At 33.4% G+C, this 13,981-nt stretch overlaps 1 long non-coding RNA gene across 1 annotated transcript in view; it reads right to left on the bottom strand.

The window, feature by feature from the left end:
* The window catches only part of LOC145279090 (uncharacterized), a 31,330-nt gene extending 17,809 nt beyond the window's left edge, over positions 1 to 13,521 (bottom strand). Inside the window, exon 1 of the long non-coding RNA XR_013868393.1 lies at positions 13,399 to 13,521. This is a non-coding gene — a long non-coding RNA (uncharacterized LOC145279090). The remainder of the gene's footprint in view (positions 1 to 13,398) is intronic.
* Positions 13,522 to 13,981: the final 460 nt, after the last annotated feature.

Raw genomic sequence — 13,981 nt, 5'->3', positions numbered from 1 at the left:
TTTCCTAACAAAAACGATTCCCTTGAGGTAAACAGCAGATTGAGTCTCCTTCTAGATCTGCAGTTATATGCAAAGTTTCAAGTACACACTTGAATCTACTCCACTCAATAACTTCTCAATAGTAAACGATGCTGAAAAATGATCAACTAGTGAACATGCACGTCAATATAACTCACCCATTATAACCAAAGTTGCAACTCTTTTATCTGGTGATCAAAGCACAAAATGTGACATTATCATCGAGAGTCGGGATAGCAGACTTCACAGAATCTGCGAAACACACAGATCATATGATGCACTCCAATATCCATTAGTTTTTGTTTACAGAGAGGATGGATACCATTTGAATATACTTCAGATTGGCTCTTCTAATTCAAACAATCCTACCTCCAAAGTAGCATCTTGTAAAAATTTCTATACATTTCGATTCATGATTCAACCTGTTACAATCACCTGCATCAAGAAATATTCAATACCTATTCAACCAGTTTGCTACTGACATGGAATCTGAACATCAAGTTAAATCAGAAAAAACTTTAATTCAACAAGCTTCATATACCTTCATACAATGACATAGATCCCACCAATTTGGGAAAAGTGTGTATTCTGCCTTCATTGTTCACAGGCAGTCCTCGAATTCAGGTGAATGAAAGGACACAAGATGCGATGACAATTGTGTGTTACCTTGGTAGGCCCGACCTATTCATAACTTTTACATGTAACCCAAAATGGAAGGAAATTACAACCAAACTTTTTTGAAGTCCGATTGCAATACATCGACATGATCTGATTGCCAGAGTATTCCATCTAAAATTGAATTCGTTTTGCAACTACGGCAGTTGATTAACACACACGTCAAACTTCTAAAGCTTGAATTCGTTTCACAACTACGGCAGTTGATTAACACACACGTCGAACTTCTAATCACACTGATGCAGTTGATACACACTGTCGTTGATCTTCTGAACATACTCCTTTTATTGTCCAAGCGTTTGTCATCAGCCAATCGGCAGCCAGAAAAACAGTTACGTAAGGCCTGACGTCATTGCTCAATAATCTTACAAAAACCACAGCCGCCATTTTTAATTTCTGCCCTCCCTGTGATCCTCCCAGCAGGTAAGACAACACGCACAGACACGTGGTCACTTTCTTCCTTCATTCTGTTCGACTTTACAAAAATTGCATAAACTTATTTATTTGATGAAATTGGGTGAAGTTTTCAGGCTTGTTCTATGTGACATGTACACAACTGAATAGCAAAAGAGAGGATTGGCCCATGCTTATTTATTTGATGAAATTGGGTGAAGTTTTCAGGCTTGTTCTATGTGACATGTACATAACTGAATAGCAAAAGAGAGGATTGGCCCATGCTTATTTATTTGATGAAATTGGGTGAAGTTTTCAGGCTTGTTCTATGTGACATGTACACAACTGAATAGCAAAAGAGAGGATTGGCCCATGCTTATTTATTTGATGAAATTGGGTGAAGTTTTCAGGCTTGTTCTATGTGACATGTACACAACTGAATAGCAAAAGAGAGGATTGGCCCATGCTTATTTATTTGATGAAATTGGGTGAAGTTTTCAGGCTTGTTCTATGTGACATGTACACAACTGAATAGCAAAAGAGAGGATTGGCCCATGCTTATTTATTTGATGAAATTGGGTGAAGTTTTCAGGCTTGTTCTATGTGACATGTACACAACTGAATAGCAAAAGAGAGGATTGGCCCATGCTTATTTATTTGATGAAATTGGGTGAAGTTTTCAGGCTTGTTCTATGTGACATGTACACAACTGAATAGCAAAAGAGAGGATTGGCCCATGCTTATTTATTTGATGAAATTGGGTGAAGTTTTCAGGCTTGTTCTATGTGACATGTACACAACTGAATAGCAAAAGAGAGGATTGGCCCATGCTTATTTATTTGATGAAATTGGGTGAAGTTTTCAGGCTTGTTCTATGTGACATGTACACAACTGAATAGCAAAAGAGAGGATTGGCCCATGCTTATTTATTTGATGAAATTGGGTGAAGTTTTCAGGCTTGTTCTATGTGACATGTACACAACTGAATAGCAAAAGAGAGGATTGGCCCATGCTTATTTATTTGATGAAATTGGGTGAAGTTTTCAGGCTTGTTCTATGTGACATGTACACAACTGAATAGCAAAAGAGAGGATTGGCCCATGCTTATTTATTTGATGAAATTGGGTGAAGTTTTCAGGCTTGTTCTATGTGACATGTACACAACTGAATAGCAAAAGAGAGGATTGGCCCATGCTTATTTATTTGATGAAATTGGGTGAAGTTTTCAGGCTTGTTCTATGTGACATGTACACAACTGAATAGCAAAAGAGAGGATTGGCCCATGCTTATTTATTTGATGAAATTGGGTGAAGTTTTCAGGCTTGTTCTATGTGACATGTACACAACTGAATAGCAAAAGAGAGGATTGCCGCATGCTTATTTATTTGATGAAATTGGGTGAAGTTTTCAGGCTTGTTCTATGTGACATGTACACAACTGAATAGCAAAAGAGAGGATTGGCCCATGCTTATTTATTTGATGAAATTGGGTGAAGTTTTCAGGCTTGTTCTATGTGACATGTACATAACTGAATAGCAAAAGAGAGGATTGGCCCATGCTTATTTATTTGATGAAATTGGGTGAAGTTTTCAGGCTTGTTCTATGTGACATGTACATAACTGAATAGCAAAAGAGAGGATTGGCCCATGCTTATTTATTTGAGGAAATTGGGTGAAGTTTTCAGGCTTGTTCTATGTGACATGTACATAACTGAATAGCAAAAGAGAGGATTGACCCATGCTTATTTATTTGATGAAATTGGGTGAAGTTTTCAGGCTTGTTCTATGTGACATGTACATAACTGAATAGCAAAAGAGAGGATTGGCCCATGCTTATTTATTTGATGAAATTGGGTGAAGTTTTCAGGCTTGTTCTATGTGACATGTACACAACTGAATAGCAAAAGAGAGGATTGGCCCATGCTTATTTATTTGATGAAATTGGGTGAAGTTTTCAGGCTTGTTCTATGTGACATGTACACAACTGAATAGCAAAAGAGAGGATTGGCCCATGCTTATTTATTTGATGAAATTGGGTGAAGTTTTCAGGCTTGTTCTATGTGACATGTACACAACTGAATAGCAAAAGAGAGGATTGGCCCATGCTTATTTATTTGATGAAATTGGGTGAAGTTTTCAGGCTTGTTCTATGTGACATGTACACAACTGAATAGCAAAAGAGAGGATTGGCCCATGCTTATTTATTTGATGAAATTGGGTGAAGTTTTCAGGCTTGTTCTATGTGACATGTACACAACTGAATAGCAAAAGAGAGGATTGGCCCATGCTTATTTATTTGATGAAATTGGGTGAAGTTTTCAGGCTTGTTCTATGTGACATGTACACAACTGAATAGCAAAAGAGAGGATTGGCCCATGCTTATTTATTTGATGAAATTGGGTGAAGTTTTCAGGCTTGTTCTATGTGACATGTACACAACTGAATAGCAAAAGAGAGGATTGGCCCATGCTTATTTATTTGATGAAATTGGGTGAAGTTTTCAGGCTTGTTCTATGTGACATGTACACAACTGAATAGCAAAAGAGAGGATTGCCGCATGCTTATTTATTTGATGAAATTGGGTGAAGTTTTCAGGCTTGTTCTATGTGACATGTACACAACTGAATAGCAAAAGAGAGGATTGGCCCATGCTTATTTATTTGATGAAATTGGGTGAAGTTTTCAGGCTTGTTCTATGTGACATGTACATAACTGAATAGCAAAAGAGAGGATTGGCCCATGCTTATTTATTTGATGAAATTGGGTGAAGTTTTCAGGCTTCTTCTATGTGACATGTACATAACTGAATAGCAAAAGAGAGGATTGGCCCATGCTTATTTATTTGATGAAATTGGGTGAAGTTTTCAGGCTTGTTCTATGTGACATGTACATAACTGAATAGCAAAAGAGAGGATTGGCCCATGCTTATTTATTTGATGAAATTGGGTGAAGTTTTCAGGCTTGTTCTATGTGACATGTACACAACTGAATAGCAAAAGAGAGGATTGGCCCATGCTTATTTATTTGATGAAATAGGGTGAAGTTTTCAGGCTTGTTCTATGTGACATGTACACAACTGAATAGCAAAAGAGAGGATTGGCCCATGCTTATTTATTTGATGAAATTGGGTGAAGTTTTCAGGCTTGTTCTATGTGACATGTACACAACTGAATAGCAAAAGAGAGGATTGGCCCATGCTTATTTATTTGATGAAATTGGGTGAAGTTTTCAGGCTTGTTCTATGTGACATGTACACAACTGAATAGCAAAAGAGAGGATTGGCCCATGCTTATTTATTTGATGAAATTGGGTGAAGTTTTCAGGCTTGTTCTATGTGACATGTACACAACTGAATAGCAAAAGAGAGGATTGGCCCATGCTTATTTATTTGATGAAATTGGGTGAAGTTTTCAGGCTTGTTCTATGTGACATGTACACAACTGAATAGCAAAAGAGAGGATTGGCCCATGCTTATTTATTTGATGAAATTGGGTGAAGTTTTCAGGCTTGTTCTATGTGACATGTACACAACTGAATAGCAAAAGAGAGGATTGCCGCATTGGCTTATATTCTCGGTTCGTTGAAGACAACAGTGCAGTCTAATGATATCAATAAAATTATTTCTGCAGTTTCCAGATCCTGCATTAGACAAGGATTTATACATGAAAGTAAAAGTTCATGATTCGTGATCCATGCCAACTTTTCTTGTGCAAAGACAATAAAAGATGCAGCAAGAAAAATTCTACCCACGAAAATTCTTTAGTCAAACTCAGACTGATATGGAAGGCTACCCACTTTACAGACACCGCCAACCTGCAGAAAGAGGTTTCACTGCATGGATTATAATAAAATATTGCAGTTCCGTCAAATGTACTTTTAAACTTCCCTTGAATCTTGTTTCAGAGGAACGTCACTCTGCGATATTTCCAAGGAGAGCCTCAGAGCTGATTTTTTTGAGACAATGTCACTTGATTGTGTGGGATAAATTCACCATGGCTCACAAATGAGCAATTTAAGCCTTGGATCGATCACTAAGATATTAGGGAATCTCATGAAATCATAGCTGGTTTAACTCTTTTGCTTACTAGAGACTTTTGTCAAATTTTGCCTGTCATTCCAAGGGGGACCAGAGCCGATCAGGTTAGTGCATGTCTCAAGTTATCACTCTCATGGCGTCAGGTTAGAACACTTCATTTAACCACCAACATGCGTGTATGACTTCATGGAGACGACATATTGGAAAAATTTTCTGAGGATCTTCTTAACATTAGAAATAGTTGTGTACGATCAGACCCAAATGATAGCATTGACATCAGCAATATATGTTGCCTGGTAGACACTTTGGATGAACTAAAACAATCCATTTTTCAAAGTTGGCGGATAACTACCATAATTATGAATAGCTATGTGACAGGGACATAATAGCTGCTACCAATTCAACTGTTTCCAAAACAAATCATCAGTTGATAGAAATTCAAATCTTTCAACAAAAATATGGATCCAAAGGATGATGTAAAATTTCCTGTTGAGTTTCTCAATTCATTAAATGTCCCTGGCCTACTTGACTCTCAAGTAAGGATGTCCAGTAATTCTTTTACGGAATATTGCACCACTAAAACTTTGTAATGGCACAAGACTTGTGATTAACAACATTATTGAACCTACCATTGTAATCGTTTTTTTTTTGTTTTCTTTTTTGGAAATTGGTTGTCAGTTGTTTGTTTTACGGCATATCAACCCTTTTCAGGTTATTTAATGCTGAATACAGTGATTTTGAAGAACAATTCTTTTTGATAGAGTATATTTGTTTTTTTCAAGTCGGTTTCTATTTAACCATAATTGGAACCCTAACAGGTACTACCAGTCTGGGTCAAAGTGGACCTGGGAGCAATGGCAATTAAAGGGTGGCTCCACACTCCCCAAAGCCCACAAGCTGGGACCTCACCATCGGATATAGTTTAAGGTCATATCCAGGACCTTTTGAAATTAGGGAATGAGTGTGCTTCAGGTATAAGTTGCTTATTTTCGGATTTGTGTCCCTTTATATTGAGCTACATCGTAAAATACTATGTGGAGAAGTATTCTTCTGTGCCTTGTAAGGATATGTTGTGGAATAACTTCTATGTAAAAAATTTGGTGAAGACACACCAGTCACCTTTGGATATGCTACAGTTGTATGTTGATCCTGTAACTATCCTGCAGGATGATGGATTTGAACTTAAGACTTGTAATAATAGTGAATTGGTATCGCGTTGCATGTCATTGGATAATAATAGTTCTTCTCATGGAACTACGCATGAAAAAGTTTTATGTTATTTGTATAATCCTATATTGGATGAGTTAAGAGTTATTAGTAGTGATGCTAAGAGGATTGTCTCTACTAAGAGAGACATGCTGTCGGCGAATTCTTCAGTGTTCGATACTCTAGGCTTAGTGTTGCCTATTACCATTAAGGGTAAAATCATACTAAGTAAGTTATGGAAGCTGGGTGTTTCCTTGGACCAGTGGGTTCTGTGTGAGATAATGGTCTCCTGGAATAAGTTTAATGAAAATTTTGTCAGTGTTGGAGATATTGGTTTCAACAGACGTTCAGTTGATACCAACTCCACGGCTATTTTAATTGGTTTGTGATGCTTCTGATCAAGCCTATGGCATTGTTAAATATTTGTATCAACATGGCCAAGTTGTTTGCTAAGGCTAAGGTTGTTTCCTCTATCAAAAAAACTCTGCCTACATTGGAGCTATTGTTAGTATATTTGGGCATTAAACATATCAGTGTTAGTTAAAATGTTTCCTATACTGTTGAAGGAAATTATAGTAGCAATTGACACTCAGGTAGTGTTGTCATGGTTACTGTCAGAAACGGCTAACATGAAGTGCCAATTCACCATGAATCGTCTGAAAGATACAAGGGCGATGGTTAGTGAGTTACGTGATAGGGGTTACATTCTAAAGTTCAAGTATGTGAATGCAGTCGAAAATCCTGATTTTATAACAAGGGGAATTCCACTGATTAAATTCATCAAAGGAAAGTGTTTTTAGTTATTGGGTCTGTTATGGTTGGAGAGTGACACCTTAATCTGATTATGATTTAAAGTTTCTCAGTGTGAAATGTAAAGAGTTGACTAATGCTTACACCAGTTGTAAAGAAAAATTATGTCCTGTTTCGGTAATTGAGTTGGACAGATTCTCTTCTTTAAATAAGTTAATAAGAACATTAACTGTTGTGTTTAATTTCATTACCAAATTGAAGGATGTGAGCAATAATGCTAGTGTGAAAACTAAGTTGTATTTAATTAAATTAGCACAAAGTCAATTCTTTGCCAAGGAGAAAAACTTTTTGGAACATCCTGATCTCGGCAAGGTACCTTCGTTAGTATCTAGGTACAATTTATTTTGGGATAGTGAAAACTTAATTTGAAGTCGTGGACGATAGACACTTCTGATTATTTTTCTAGTGATGTACGTCATCATATTTTATTACTTAAATCGTGTCACATTACGACTCTGTTTATTATGGATTGTCATGCTACATGCAAACATTTAGGGATGGCTACAACCATCTTCGGGACAAGATCAAAGTGTAGTATCTGTTCTTCAGATGCTGCACTTCTATTTCTTGTTCTCTTTCGGTGGAGGAGAAATCCTTCACGACTGAGACAATTTTTATTTCTGTACCTTTTCTCCACATTAAAAAACGACCCTGGTGTCTAACTCTGTCCCGTGGGGAGGCATAGTAAATAGGTACAACCATCCCTAAATGATTGTGCACTGCAGTATTCTGATTACCCATGGCCATACAAGCTGTAAAAACTGTCATCTCTGATTGTGCTATTTGTAAAAGATATAATTCCTTGTCCTTCAAGTATCCCAAAATAACTAACTTACCTATGCATAGGGTAAACCTTGTTAGACCATTTTTACATACAGCAATTGATTTCACAAGCCACCTGTTGGTTAGCGGTGACAGTGGATCTAAGAAAATGTATGTGTTAATCTTTACTTGCTTCACCCTCAGAGCTGATCATTTGAAACTCTTGCTGGATATGTCTACTCAGTCTGTAGTTTTGGCTTTCCTATGATTTTTTAACATGTTTGGTGTTCCTACACACAGTTACTCTGATAACGCCTTGTCCTTCATCTCAGATTGTGACTTGGTAAGGAAGATATGTTTGTCTGATGAGTTCAGAGAAAATCTTTATAGTTGTAATATTAAACATCATATTATACCTATGTGCTCCACATGGTTCAGAGCAGTATAGGAAAGATTGATTAAGATAGTTAAGTATTGTTTATTTAAGGTCATAATTCGTAATAGATTGGATTATTTTCACTTATTGACTGTCTTGTCTAATTTGCAGAATGATAGACCGTTAACTTATCATTGTTCTGATAATTCCAGTTTAGAAGGGATTAACCCTAGTACTTTTATTCCCCCCTTCCATAGAAATGCAATATTTTTTAATCTTGATGAAGATCCGTTTTGGATAGTCCTAACAGATTGGATCTAGTACAAAGTTTGAAGTGCAGAAACTCCCTTTTGCACATATTTAAACATTATTTGTTCGACTTGAGGGAGTTGTTTCAAGATCTATAGCTGATTTTAAGAATAAGATCAAAGTAGAAGATGTGGTTTTGATCAAGCGTTTTACAAGGCGAAGACCTTATTGAAATTTGGTTAGAGTGATGAAACTTATGCACAGAAATGATGGATTAGTTCGCTGCCTCTTGATAAAGAAAGGTGATGTTTTACAGAAGGATTCTTTGAAGCAATTGTTTCTGTTAAGGCTTATGGTTACTCATTCATTTCAAGTGTCTTTGTCTGATGAAGGTGGTGATTTTCCTTGTGAAAATGATAATGAGGTTGTCAATGCATCCTGACTTTATTATTGACTTTATGGTATTGAATTTGGTTGTGCAATTTCTTTTTTCCTCTTTTTCTAATTAGGAGAGTGTTGAAATTTATTCTCACTTGATTTCTCTTCCTTTCTTTTTTCTCCTCGTCTGGGGAAAATAGAAATGAAAATACAAACGACCTACCTGTGAAGCGCTCACGTGTCTGTCTGTCATGCGCATTGGACAGGAAAAAGAGAAACCAAGATGGCATCTGCGATATTTAACAGACCAGTCTCATTGGAATTTTCGGCATAACATCAGGATTTGATCCCAAGCTGATTCTCCTGAGCAGTCAGTACAGGAATGGGTGGAAAAGGCAGAATCAATATGCCAGCTCAGCAGTGTGAAGTGTCTATCATTTCTTGCCTCCTTTTTGTTACATTGCTGTTAAATTTTAAGGAGCATAGTAACTATGAACCATGGATGACCGATGTTGTGCATAGCGGTTAGTTATCTGTACATTTGGATAATTTATGCTACAAGCTAAATGTCTGATAACATATATTGAGCTAGTTTCTAACAGTATTTTGTATAATCTTTTAGTTTGAACCTATTTTCCCAAAGTGAACATATTCAACAGAGACTTTGCCGTTATTTGTCTTTTTCAAATATATTGATAAACATTGTACATTTTTCGAGCTGAATAAACATTTCACATTCAATAAAAACACTAAAAACTTATCCAGTTAGATGGAAAAGTAACTTATCTTGTCTTTGATATCATTTATTTGTTAAATATTTGTTTTTTCGAATCTATATTTATAGTAAAACCCGAAATTTTTTCTCGTTTTATTTCAGCTTTAGGTTCTAATAATGTGTTATATAAAATAGTTTTCATAATTTTTATTTGTCAAATAATTTACGCTACTAGATTACACATTTACCCATCTGTCATTATAACTTTCTATCACACATAATCAAAATAATCTTTCAAACATAATCAAAACGTAATCGAAAACTTTTAAAAAATCTGATGAGCCAGATTTGAAAATATGAGCCCATGAAATTGGGCGGTTAGGTTAACTAAACAAAGAAGTTTTTTAACGGTTTCAATATCCAGATTCTTTTCAGGGCATTCAAAAAAAAAATAAATAAATAAAAGAAAACTTAAAAAAAAAAACAGATTGAAAAGCTTTCAATATAATTACAGTAATTTAGCAGAGAAGCTAACAAACAACTATACGAAAAAAAAAAAAATGCAAGAAATAAATGTTACTGTAGCCATTAAAAGTAAAATTTATACCTGGCTTATTTGTTTTAGTTTTCAAGTAGTTTTTATTGCTCTTTATTTAATCTAAAAAATTCAGTTTTTCTGAGCGGACCCGAAAACAAAAATGTCCGCATCTTCTTCATAAAAAGCCTCGTTTTGAATTCTTTTGATATTTTTTATGAGAGTACCCAACATACTATAAACAACCACAAAGACCCCATGTTAAAAACGGCTTTAGAAATACCCCCCCCCCCAACCTCGAAAGCCGTTCTTAACATAGGGAGGTTGGGGGTGTTTATTCTTAAAGTGGTTCTTAACATGAGGAGGTTGGGATGTTTATACTACACTGGATACTCTCATATAAAAAAATAAAATCAAAACACCTGTAAACCTTGAATTCAAAACGAGGCTTATTTTTTCGCCAAGAAGATGCCGCCAATTCTTTGTTTTTTGCTTTTTTTTCAAATCAGCAAGGAAAAACAGAATTTTTTTTCTTTTCAATAAAAACTACTTGAAAACTATAACAAATGAGCCAAATAGGTATAAAATTAACTTTTAATGGCTATGGTAACATTTATTTCTTGTACATTTTTTTTTCGTATAGTTGTTTGTTGGCTTCTCTGCAAAATACCGAAATTACAATTCTTTGTTTATATTGAATTAAGGAAATCTCGTCCCTGGAAAACTTGTACCTGGAAAACTCGTCCTTTTTTGCTAGGTAGGAAAACTGATGATCGATTAAAAACACATTTTATGACTATTTTTGAAGAAGATATTAAAAAAAAATACACATCCCATAATATTGTTTTGAAATAATTTTACTTGTTTACTGTTGTTTTAAACAAATTGAATTGATTTTTCTAAGTGTTCGTTTTCTACCTACCTTTGTAAGTTTTTAGTAGTTCAACTTATTTTAAAGAGTTTATTTAGTTAAAATTAAAAAAAAAAAATAGTAATGTCGAGTGTTACTTTTGAACAAAAAATGTCCGAATCGAGAGGATCATGTCTCAGGATTCTCGATAATAACTCAAAAATAGAAAATTAAAGAAAATACTGAGGTAGATATAGTTTTAAAACGAGCCCCCCCCTTAAAAAAAAAAAGAAAATAAATTTGTATATTTTTAGGTAATGTCTAAGATCACTGGTCAGAAAAAAGATCAAGCTACCGGAAGTGGATATCATTGATTATGTAACAAAACTGAAAGGAAGACACGAAAAACGAAACGATATATTTATAAAAAAATTATTACAAAACAAATAAAAAAAGAAAACACACCGTGTATATATATATATATATATATATATATATATATATATATTATCAAATAATAAAACAAATATTTTATTTTAAAAAATTAATTTAGTTTTAACATTTTTGTGTTCACGAAACAACAAAAGGCACTTTTGCAGTATGCAGGCGGAGGCCATCTTTTCTTCGTGCATTTCACTAAACTGTCATCAGTCAAAAAACATTTAAATTATTAACTCATTGATCAACTTTCAAAGTTGCTTTAACTAAAAAATGTTTCGTTTAAATTATTTATTTGTTCTAAAAATTAAAAAAAAAAGCTATTTTATTTTATAAAAATCTAATGTTGTTTTCATAACAAAATTGTTTTATTAAAATTTTCTTATGCAGACCTTTAAATAAATGCTTTTACAATTATATTTTGACCCATTTTTATACAATAAATGTTTTGGTTTTCAAATATTTTTCTATTCAGAAAAAAAATCTTGTTTGTTACTTATTTGCCACGTTATTTCACTAAGAAGAAATTGGAGTTGGCGGCAAAATTAATCTCATTTTCTATTTCTGGCATGTGTTTGCTGTAACAAAACTTGGGCCATCGTACATGAAAAATTATCACATTTCACTTATCAGTTTTTGTCGTTAAACACGCGACCAATTTTCCATTTTTTTTTTATTCTCTTGAAGAAATACATGAGTTTTTGATTAAATACATTTTAGTTTTTCTTTTTGGAGTGTTTTTTTTAATCTAAAAAAAAAAAAAAAAAATATTGAATGAAGCAGAAAAAATTGTGGTACTAGTGCACTTATTGATCTGTGCTGAAATCATAACATTATTTAAAAAGCCATTCTTAACATGGGGAGGGGGAAGGTGTTTTGTACCTATTCTGTACTTCAACCCTACAATTGAATAAAAAAAACATATAAAACATTAAACTTGGAAATACGATTTAAAAAATAGCGTGGATAAGTAAGTGCACTAGCACCAAAATTGTTGTAGATATTTAATCTTTTCAGGTCAAAATTTTTAAAATGTGAGGTTTCAGTTAAAAAAAAAAAGAAAATTCAACGTGGTTAAAAAAAAAGTTTTAAACTTTTGACTTTACAGGTAAATTTGCACAAAACTATACTTTTTTTGTTTTGTTTTAAATTAGATTATTTTATTTATTGATCTTTTATCTTCAATTTGTGATATATAAATCTGAGGTGAGAAAAGTAATTATTTTCATTTCAATAGACATTTCAAAATGGGGGGGGATTAAAAAAGCACATTTGTCTAGAATATTCAGTTTATAGGAAAGAGCATAAAATTTCGCATTAAACCTGAAAATATCATAAAAATTGAAAAAATAGAAAACTTTTGATAGATTTTTAAATTGAAAAAATTGAACTTGTAAAATTCAATTCATTTTATTACGTAAAAAAATGGTTGCATGAGCGCGCGCACGCAGTTTGTAAACACTGTTTTTTAAAAAATAATATTTTTATTATTTTTCAAAAAACTTTAATATTTTATATGGGAGTATATTCCATAAAAAAATAAACACACCACTTTCAAAAGAGAAATTACGAGTTTTGTATATTTTATTCGCAGTTTTGTGTTAAGGGTGTCAAAAATTCCCCAAATATTCTGACATACCTAATGAGTCACAATGACTGAACAAGTTTTTTGTTTTTTTTTAAACAAGAGTTAAAAATAATTTTAAAAATATTATGGAGGTGCGTAGTCACTTTTAAAAAACAATATCACCTTCAAGAACTGCCATAAAATGTGTTTTCAATCGATATTTATTCAATAAGAGACCAGTTTTCCTACCTAGCAAAAAGGGACGAGTTTTCCGAGCACCTTTATATTCAAACATGGAATTTCTGTATTAAAAGCAAAGGGAAACATTAAGGTTTGGACGCGCCCATGAAGTAAAAAAGAACCCCCAAAAGAAATTACGTTAAATACTTACTTTTTGTCTGGCAATCTGCATCAACAAAGAAATGATTCTAAGATGTGTTAATTAAAACAAGATGAATTTGAACGTGGGATTCGATATTTAAGATAGCGAACAGAAAAGCTAGTTCGCAGAAAATAAAAATTATTATTTGCATTCACTATGATTGCAAGTTTGCTTTTTATTTTTTGTTAATCCGCATTTTAAAAAATTGTGTTGAATTAAAAACATATATTTTTAAATGTTAAACATTTATTAATAATTTTTGAGCAATAAAAAACAATGACTATTTTTTTTTATTGTAAGCAAATATCCAACCACTTTTAATATGAGTGGAGGTAAAAAAAACGAAAAAAAGTAAAAATATTGTTAAACATTTATTAAATATTTTTATGATAAACATCCTATATTTATTATTTGAAAAAAATCAAATCACTTTCATAATGAGTTCGGATACAGGAAACAAAAAATTGTGTTAAACATTTTACAAACATTTTTTGGTGATTAAAATATCGCATATTTTGTTTAATTTAAACAAATCAAATCACTTTTAATATGAGTTGGGATAAAAAAAAATAGTGTTAAACATTTTTAAATA

Source organism: Euprymna scolopes, chromosome 1, assembly GCF_053919585.1.
Source record: "Euprymna scolopes isolate OS-2025 chromosome 1, ASM5391958v1, whole genome shotgun sequence".
In the NCBI taxonomy this organism is placed as follows: Eukaryota; Metazoa; Mollusca; class Cephalopoda; order Sepiida; family Sepiolidae; genus Euprymna; species Euprymna scolopes.
This window is presented reverse-complemented; position numbering and strand designations above follow the sequence as displayed.